We start from the raw sequence: 10,187 nt of genomic DNA, 5'->3' as shown, positions 1-10,187 counted from the left end.
AATAGAGAGTTAGAAACATAGATCAGCTGCCTCATGCACACTCCCCACTGGGGACGTGCCCGCAACCAAGGTACATGCCCTTGACCGGAATCAAACCTGGGACCCTTGAGTCCGCAGGCCGATGCTCTATCCACTGAGCCAAACCGGTTAGGGCTATATTTATATTTATATTTATATTTATATTTATAAAAACCCTGGGTGTAACATCACAACCGAGGCTTCACCAACCGGAAGGAAGTCAGTCCTGCAGGGGTTGTCTTGGCATCAGCTGTGCCCTCCCCAAGCTGTTTCCTGGAGCTGTTTCTGGTAAGGGTGAGGTTTGAGGCAGGAACCAGTGCTCAGAGCATCGACACACTGAGTCCTGGGTCCTCTTAGCAACAGCTGTGCCCTCCCCAAGCTATTTCCGATAAGGGCGAGGTTTGAGGCAGGAACTGGCACTCGGAACGTGGACCCACTGAGTCCTGGGTCGCTTTGCCAATGGCTGTGCCCTCCCTGAGCTGTTTCCCCGCGAGGCCTGAGAGAAGAACCCACCCTCGGAGCAGCAGGAGCACCCAGCAGCAGTCAGTCCTGGGTTGCTAGGTGGAGGCCACAGCGTGGTAGAACTCTGGGTCTGGCCCAAAAGGGGGCATAGCCGGCCTTCAAACCAGACCCTGACAGTAGGGAGGAGGCAGCCCCATTCCTCACAGAATCTGCTCTTGGATAGCTTGCTCTCAGTGGCCGGCCTGCCAGCCAGGAACCCCATTCACCTGCACCCCAGACCCTGACAGGAGGAAAGAGGGAGCCCCATTCCTCACGGAATCTACAGGTGGCCAGCTTGCTGTCAGGGGCCTGCCAGCTAGGAATCCTATTCACCTGCATATCTGTATAAAGTTTTAATACATTATATTAGAGGTCGTGGTGGTACTGTTTTACCCACAGCATTTACAGGAATTGCTGCAAATTTATTTCTCGGTGGAAGCACCTTTCATTCCCAATATAAATTACCCTGTCCACTAAATGAAACTTCCATTTCTAGACTCGATATAAACAGTGAAGTTGCTAAAACTATTAAAAAGGCCCAACTTCTCATTATTAATGAATGCACCATGGCATCCAGTCATGCTATAAATGCCGTAGACAGATTACTAAGAGAAATTTGAATGTTGTATTTGGTGGGAAAGTTCTCCTTCTTGGAGGGGATTTTCGACAATGTCTCAGTATTGTACGCATGCTATGTGATCGGCCATAGTACAAACGAGTTTAAAGTATTGCAATATTTGGGGATGTTTCAGAAAGTTGTCTCTTACAACAAATATGAAATCAGAGGATTCTGCTTATAGTGGATGGTTAGTAAAACTTGGAGATGGCAAACTTGGTAGCAGTTTTCATTTAGGAATGGATATTATTGAAATCCCTTGTGAAATGATTTGTAATGGATCTATTATTGAAGCTACCTTTGGAAATACTATATCTATAGATAATATTAAAAATGTATCTAAACGTGCAATTCTTTGTCCAAAAAATGAGCATGTTCAAAAATTAAATGAAGAAATTTTGGATATACTCGAAGATTTTCACACATATCTGAGTGATCATTCCATTGATTCCACAGATGATGCTGAAAAGGAAAATTTTCCCATCGAATTTCTTAATAGTATTACTCCTTCGGGAATGCCATATCATAAATTAAAATTGAAAGTGGGTGCAATCATGATGCTATTGAGAAATCTTAATAGTAAATGGGATCTTTGTAATGGTACCAGATTTATTATCAAAAGATTACGACCTGCCCTAACTGGTTTGGCTCAGTGGATAGAGCATCAGCCTGCGGAATCAAGGGTCCCAGTTTGATTCCGGTCAAGGGCATGTACCTTGGTTGTGGGCACAACCCCAGTAGGGAGTGTGCAGGAGGCAGCTGATTGATGTTTCTCTCTCATCGATGTTTCTAACTCTCTATCCCTCTCCCTTCTTTGTAAAAAATCAATAAAATATATTTTTTTAAAAAAGGTAATTAATTAGCTGAGATATTTTAATATTGCTATTTGCCCTTTCTCTATAATAGAAGTGTGAGAGATGAAAGGAAATTAGTAAGATGTATATGAAAATAATATATAAATGTATTAATAAATAAACAGGAACAAAAGGATATAACAACAACAGAGGCATGATATAAAAACAACAGTGATGCAAACAATGACTGATAAAGTGATTAAACTTATTCTAATATCTCCGTGTACACCACATTAAGAGTGAAAACACTTTCAGAGTGCTTGACTAATTTCCCTTGTGCTGAAGTATTTAGAACTTTAACTTTAACGTCACATGCTCTTCAAACTCGAGAGAAAGCAATATATAACTGACCATGTGCGAAATGGGTTCAGGTAGGAATATTCCTACTCTGTCTAGAGTTTGTCCTTGTGATTTATTAATTGTCATTGCAAATGCTGGCATCACGGGAAACTGTCTTCGAATGAATTTAAATGGGAGGCCAGTGTCAGATGGGGACAAATCAATTCTTGGAATCAGAACAACCTCTCTGTCTGCAGATCCTGTTAATACTTCAGCTTCGATAATGTTAGGTCGTAATCTTTTTTTTTTTTAATATATTTTATTGATTTTTTGCCATGGCAACCCAGCACTGACTGCAGGACTGAGTTCTGATTAGTCAAGCCTTTGGTCCTTATGGACCCTGGGTTGTTTTTTTGTTTGTTTGTTTGTTTTAATATATTTTATTGATTTTTTACAGAGAGGAAGGGAGAAGAATAGAGTTAGAAACATCAATGAGAGAGAAACATCGATCAGCTGCCTCCTGCACACTCCCTACTGGGGATGTGCCCACAACCAAGGTACATGCCCTTGACCGGAATCAAACCTGGGACCCTTGAGTCCGCAGGCTGACGCTCTATCCACTGAGCCAAACCAGTAAGGGCGGACCCTGGGTTTTTATATATGAGGATGTGTTCCATCTATTCTCACATGGTAGAGAGGTGCATTTTTTTGTTTTTTAGAGAGAGAATTGGAGGGAGAGTGTCAGAGAGAGAGAGAGAGAGACATTGACATGAGAGAGACACATGAATTGGTTGCCTCCTGCATAATCCCCAACTTGGGCCAGAGATGAAACCTGAAATTCAGGTAAATTATACCCAAGCCCCTCTGTGCACTGGCTGATGCTCTAACCACTGGAGAATATTGGTCAGGACACATTGTAGAGTTTTTACCATAAAAAGGTGCTGATTTTTTCTACATCTATTGATTTTTTTCTGCATCTATTGATTTTATATTTTATTTTGTTTATGTGGTGTATCATGTTAATTAATTTGCAGAAATTGTACCAACCTGGCATCCCAGGAATAAATTCCACTTTCTGGCTGAACCTCCTTGACAGCCTTAGTTTGGCAGGGCAGGGCCACCTAGAATCAGGGTGAAGGGCCCGGTGGGTCTCCCATTGAGTGGCATCTTCAGTCATGCTTTTCGGAAAGGGGAAGAATGGGTCCTGTTTCAGAATCACACAACTCAGTCTCTGACATTCCCTGAGTTCACCTGGACCTCTACACAAGGGACCCCGGCAGCTGACTCTTCTGCAGACTATGACCTTGGCAGGGCAGGGCCATAGTGAGTCAGGAGGGTGGGGCGATTGCATTCGCCCAGAGTGATGCCCTATGGAGGAGAGTGCTCAGCAGAGTAAGGGCAAGGGACTCAACACAGGGATCCTGGTCGGTTGTTTCTTTAGCTCTCTCTCTGGAGCCACATCATCCAGTTCCTCCTCACACAACTCTAGTCCACTTTGAGCTGCCCTCCCTATGTTGGATCCCAAGGTGAGTGGCTGAGAACAAAATTTTGTGCATTGGCCCTCTAAGGGGATGCCTGGGTTTTTAGCAGACTTTTGTCTATCATTTGTGGACAGAATCCCCACTGATTATTAGATGTTATTCAGGCTCTCCTTTTTGGCTCTGGTGCTCTGGGCTGGGAGCCTGGTATGGGGTTGAGACCCTACACTACTCGGGGGGATATTCTGCAGCTGAGGTGTCCCTCTGGATTCTCAACCACTACACATAGTGTGGGGCCGGCCTTTTTCGTAACCTACCCTTTCTACCAGTCTCCATGTGGCTGCTTCTGTAAATCTGGGTTATAAGACTTCTGCTGAGCTAATCTTCATTATTTATTCAAGTTGATTGTTGTATATTTTGGTTGTAATTCCAGCTTAGTCCTGGAAGCAGGTTAGTGTAACTTTCACCTACTTTGTTGCCATCTTGGATCCTCTCGAAATGTCAGTTGCTATATGAATTCGTGTATGAGAGTTTCACCACAGTATGTCCCGTGTGGACAGCTGAGTGAGTCAGGAGCTGTCAGAAGCCACATGGCAGCTTCACTTAAGACAATGGACAAAAATTGCCTGCCTGCCTGGTGTTCCTTCCCCAAACTCCTTTATTCAGAAAATATTTGTTGTGCACCTACATGTACAAGGGAAAGATCTTCATGTTATGGTGGAAGTGACAGGCAGGATATTCTGTAAATACACAAAGAGTTTAGGAAGGTGATTTCATGTCATGTTAAATGCAGTGAGGAAAATGGTCTAAGAGGGTGTGACTGAGAGAAGCCACTAGAATATTAAAGTAGAGGAGTAAAGAGATCTCCTTCAATTTTAAAGTCTACTCTGGGTGCCAGGGAGGAGGGAGTGTAAAAAAGTCATGAGGGGGTGGACCAAAATGGTGGCACAGGTAAACACCTGTACCTCCCACAACCACATAAAAATTACAACTAAAATACAGAACAACTATCATCCAGAACCTTGGGAAAGCTGGCTGAGCGGAAGTCCTACAACTAGAGAGGTAAAGAAGAAAGCACACTGAGACTGGTAGGAGGTGCGGAGGCGCGGAACAGGCTGGTTCGGCACCCGGGTGTGCTGCTTTTTTAATCAGGAGGGAGATCACCTCGGTGAAGGCTGCCCAGAGGAGCGAGCGGTCCCAGCCCACACCAGACCCCCAGCCCAGGGTTCCAGAGCTGGGGAAAGAAGTCCCTACGGGCAGTAAGAACTACGGACTGTAAAAACCAGTGCGGATTGGGGCTGAGTGACACACAGGCTGCTGGAGTGACACACGGCCTCTTAAAAGGCCGGCACCTCAAACTGAATTTACAAGCTCCCACTTCCTCTGAGCTCCAGTGCCGGGCGAGGCTCTGGGGGACCGAGACACATATGAGGAGAAACTGGACTGTCTGGCATCAGGGCAGGAACTCAGGGGCTGCTTTATTCCAGGTGGAGGTGCTCACAGTGGTCATTGTTCCCTTGCTGGGACCTCCCTGGGTGCAGGGCTGACTGGCAGCCATTTCTCTCTCTCTCTCTCTCTCTCTCTCTCTCTCTCTTTTTAGGAACAAATGTAATAATCTGAACAATAAAGATTTAATTAATAATAATAAAACTTTAAATTTATTCAAAATGTTAAAAGATTTCATCTCTTCTAAAATACTTTACATTAAAAAAAACCTGCTTGCTATTTTCTCAGACACGGAACAAGCTTCTGCTTCCCTTTCTGGGAACCAGTCTCTGCCCATCCAACCCTCTTCCCTGCCCTCCCTTCACTCTTGATATTGCTGTTTGTTTATAAAGCCCTCCTTCCCTTGCCCCCAAGTCCTGCTCTGCAGGCCAGCTTCCTTTCCAGACTTCAGGCAGGTGAGGCAGGTGGATGGGCCGTGCAGGACAGAACACTTGTGCTTCTGGGAGAAAAGCTGATTGGCCTTTTTCTTGATCAAGTGGAGGATCACTCTTTATTTGCCCCTTGGACACCTGTTCAGGGCCAAGTATTTGGCTTGGGCTTGCCCATGGCTGGTAGCCCTGCCCCTTCTCCAGTTTCCCCCAGGCATAGGTGCATGAGAGCTGGATCCGACAACTGTACCATCGGTCTGCCTGTGGATTGTGAAGGACAGTAAGAGTGGCACATGACTAGAGCAGGGCTCAATGGAGCCCCAACTTCTCAGGGTGTGGGAATCAAATGCCCCCAGGGGAGGAAGTTTTGGCTTTTTGTAGACAAAACCAAGGTCAGCCAGGACCATGGGAGGTAGGGATGAGGGGAAAGGTCTAATCGCATAGTTCTAGGGTGAGCAACATTCCAGCCAACCCCACTCCCCTCTTCCATTCCGCCCTCTCCATCCTGTAGGTTACAGGCTAATTCCAGAAAGGAGGAATAAAAAAGAGGAAAGTGATTCTGTCCCATGGATGGGAAAAAAGGCAGGTGATGACAAAGTACTTGGGGCTGGGGAAGGCCTGCTGGAGCCTGTAGTCATCACAGCTTCTGTGTTCCAGGAGGGGGGCGGGGGGTGGGAGCCAGGCCCTAGAAGCTTCATCAGCTCTGTTGCTTGTCCCTGACTAGTAAGACTGTGTGCTGGCCCCCGCTGGACACAGATAGAACCAGGCGGTTCTCCAGCTGTTTGCCTGTCATCTCCACGGGGATCCCGGCATCCTCCTCCTGTCCCGTGCCCAGCTGGTAGTTGGTGCCCATGCCCCAGGCAAAAACACGACCATCCTTGGTCACGGCGTATCCCACAGAGGCCCCACAAGCCACTGAGGAGACGATGGGCAGCCTGGAGAGGAGGGTGGGCATGCTCCTCTCCTCAGCATCCTCTCCAAGGCCCAGCCTCCCGTACTCAGCCCGGCCCAGGCTGTCTGCTTTTCCTGCCGAATCCATGCAGACTATATGGTGCTGGCTACCAGAGAAGCCCACCCAGAACTTCGTAGAGTTCTTGAAGGATGTCAGGTTTTGGGGTACAAAACAAGATTCTGTGCCTGAGGTTCCAAGTTGATGGTAGCTTGAAAGGCCAAAGCCATACACATGGCCCTCGAGGGAGATGTCAAAGGTGAAGTAGGTGCCACAGAAGGCATCCTGGAATGTCACATGGCCCGGGTTCCCCTGGGTTTCAACATCACACACTTGGGGACCAGGAGTCGTTCAAGGCCGGGCCGGCTACCACGATTGGCAAATAATTCAGGGACACGGCCCAGCTGGCCCTGCTCCTCGCAGCCCAAAGTGTAGAGGTCTCCATTAGCTGTCAGCATCACCAAGTGGTCGTTTCCCGAGGCCACCTTCACCACAGGCACACTAGCTGCACTTGCACAGCTACCATGCTCTTCTTCATGGGCTCCGAGAGCCCAATCGCACCATTATTGTCCCGGAAGGAGGCCCAGAGGAAGACACGGCCATCCTCGGTGAGCGCCGCAGTGTGACTGTCTCCTGCTGACACTTGTACCGCTTTCTCTTGCAGTTCCACTTTCCCAGGAACCATCTCTGAGCCCTCCACTGATGTGTCTCTTCCCAGGGCACCCTCATCATTGCAGCCAAAGGAGTAGACCTGGCCACTTTTGCTTAGACACATGGTGTGTATGCCCCCAGTCTCAGCCTGTACAATGTCTTCTGGAATGGTTACTAGGGCTGGCTTCTTCCTCTCCATCACATTCTCGCCCAGCCCCAGCTGGCCCACATCACCCTGGCCCAGTGTCAGCACCAAGCCCGGTTCTGTGCGGTGGAACCTATGTGAGACCTTTACTTTCTTGCTTTTGGGGAGAGCATCTTCTGGGGGTGACCTTTTCTTAGCCACACGCTTGGGTAGCATCTTCCTGTCCTCGATGCCGGTCAGCTACTCTGGCAGCCATTTCTGTTTGCTCACCCTGGAGATTCCCTGAGACTCCGCCCCACCCAATTTATAACCCCACCCAAGCTGTGTGCAACGGCTTTTGCATATGAATGGCCTGCCCTTTCTCAGCCTAAAACCTGTCAAACAAGCTGCAGCTAGGTCAGGGAGCCCCAAAGCTATCAATAACAGGCCAAGGCCCTGCAGCAGCAGCCTGCCTTGCTTCACAGCTGGGCCTTATCTGGGCACTTCCAAACCCAATACAAAGACAAGGAATCTGAAGATCTCTCTGTAGCTCCTGCTGGGTGGCCCCAGGCACTGGCTGACTTTGCACCTCCTTAGATCCAAGAGCCAGTGTACCCAGTGATCAGTGTGAGACCATCCAGATTACAACTCTTCACATCCATAAGAGACACACTCAAGGGGCAGACTCAGTGAGCACAAAGCCCCACTGAAGCAAGTCCTGCCCCATAAGGGTGTCTCCTGCACAGCAGCTCTCCCACTGTACTTGCAGCTGGGCCTCACAGCCAATTGGCCTAGAGGTCAACTCCTCACAGTGACACCAACAGCAACAAGGCTTAACTACAAGAAGACTGTGCACAAAGCACACAAAGGGGTGCACCAAGAGTGTCCACCTCAGGTGATTGCGGAGGCTGAGCCACTGGGCCCTATAGGACACATACTCCACAAGGCCACTCTATCAACTCAAGGAGACTTAGCAGCTACCCAATACATAGAAATAAACATAGGGAAGCAGCCAAAATGCAGAGACAAAGAAACTTGTCACAAATGAAAGAAATGGAAGAAAGCAAACTACTGGATATAGAGTTCAAAACCACAGTTATAAGGTTACTCAAGAATCTTCTAGAAACCTTCAAGGACTTAGTGAGACTTTCAAGGACCTTAGTGAAAATGCCAAAAAAAATGGAAAAGGACCAGTCAGAAATTAAGCATACACTGACTAAAATAAAGAATAATAAACAGAGATTCAACAGCAGACCAGAGGATCCCAAGAATCAAGTCAATGATTTGAAATACGAGGTAGCAAAAAACACCCAACCAGAAGACCAAAGAGAAAAAAGAATCCAAAAATATGATGAAGATAGTGTAAGGAGCCTCTGGGACAACTTCAAGCATACCAACATCCGAAATTATGGGGGTGCCAGAAGAAGAGAGAGAGCAAGATATTGCAAACCTATTTGAAGAAATAATGACAGAAAACTTCCCCTACCTGGTGAAAGAAATAGACTTACAAGTCCAGGAAGCGCAAAGAACCCCAAACAAGAGGAATCCAAAGAGGACCACACCAAGACACATCATAATTAAAATGCCAAGAGCAAAAGACAAAGAGAGAATCTTTTTTTTTCATATTTTATTTTCTCTCACTAAAACTTGGTAAGAGAGAATCTTAAAAGCAGCAAGAGAAAAAAAGTCAGTTACCTACAAGGGAGTACCCATATGACTGTCAGCTGATTTCTCAACAGAAACTTTGCAGGCCAGAAGGGAGTGGCAAGAAATATTCAAAGTGATGAATAGCAAGAACCTACAACCAAGATTACTTTATCCAGCAAAGCTATCATTCAGAATTGAAGGTCAGATAAAGAACTTCACAGATAAGAAAAAGCTAAATGAGTTCATCACCACCAAACCAGTATTATATGAAATGCTGAAAGGTATTCTTTAAGAGGAAGAAGAAGAAAACAGTAAAAATAAAAATTATGAACAATAAATACATATCTATCAACAAGTGAATCTAAAAATCAAATGAATAAAAAATCTGATGAACAGAATAAACTGGTGAATGGAATAGAATCAGGGGCATGGAAATGGAACAGACTGACAATTCTCAGAGGGAAGGGGGTCAGGGGTGCGGGAAGAGATTCGACAAAGATATTATATGCATGTATGAAGCACCTATGGACACAGACAATAGGGTGGCAAGGGCCTGGGGTGGGGTGGGAACTGGGTGGTGGGAGCTATGGGGGGAAAAAAGAGGGACATCTGTAATAATCTCAACAATAAAGATTAAAAGAAAAAGTCATGAGGATTTTATTATGGCCTATGTGTAAAATCAGTTTTAAAGAATAAAATGAAGGCTATTGTAGGGGGGGAAATGCACTTAGAGCTAAAGCAGGAGGACCTTGCTGGGGTCGTGGGGTAGAATGTCCAATAAGTTACCAGGGCAGTTTCACCTCCTCTCTGGGTGTGGTGGTCGTTTCAGCTGGGGAAGCGGCATGGAATCATGGCAGGCGGCGTCAGGACACAGTGCCCTGTATCTTCAGGGACCCAAACCCCAGGAGCTTACTGTTTGGGAGAGCCCCTGGGGTTGGGAGAGTAGAATCCTGGGCCAGGTCATTGTTTCTTTTTCTGAGTCTGGAGACATGTTTCAACAGTAAAAATGTGCGTTTCATTGGGTCTCCCTTACATGCCCCACTGGTGGGAGGCTGGGTTCATGTGTATGCCCTGCACATGAGGCGGGGCAGTGTGGGCAGGCCCGCCTGGGGCAGGGCGGGATTTTGTCTTCATTGGAAGAGGCTGCAGTCACTTAAATAGGAGAGTGGAGTGTCGAGGAGTACTGATTGCCTGTG

The 10,187-nt window shown here is 46.7% G+C and overlaps 1 pseudogene; it reads right to left on the bottom strand.

The window, feature by feature from the left end:
- Positions 1 to 6,311: 6,311 nt before the first annotated feature.
- LOC138998808 (regulator of chromosome condensation pseudogene) lies at positions 6,312 to 7,581 on the bottom strand (annotated as a pseudogene).
- Between the last annotated feature and the right edge of the window lie 2,606 nt (positions 7,582 to 10,187).

This window comes from Myotis yumanensis, unplaced genomic scaffold (assembly GCF_028538775.1).
Source record: "Myotis yumanensis isolate MYYU_CA2020_CCGP unplaced genomic scaffold, mMyoYum1.0.hap1 SCAF_21, whole genome shotgun sequence".
Classification (NCBI taxonomy): Eukaryota; Metazoa; Chordata; class Mammalia; order Chiroptera; family Vespertilionidae; genus Myotis; species Myotis yumanensis.
This window is presented reverse-complemented; position numbering and strand designations above follow the sequence as displayed.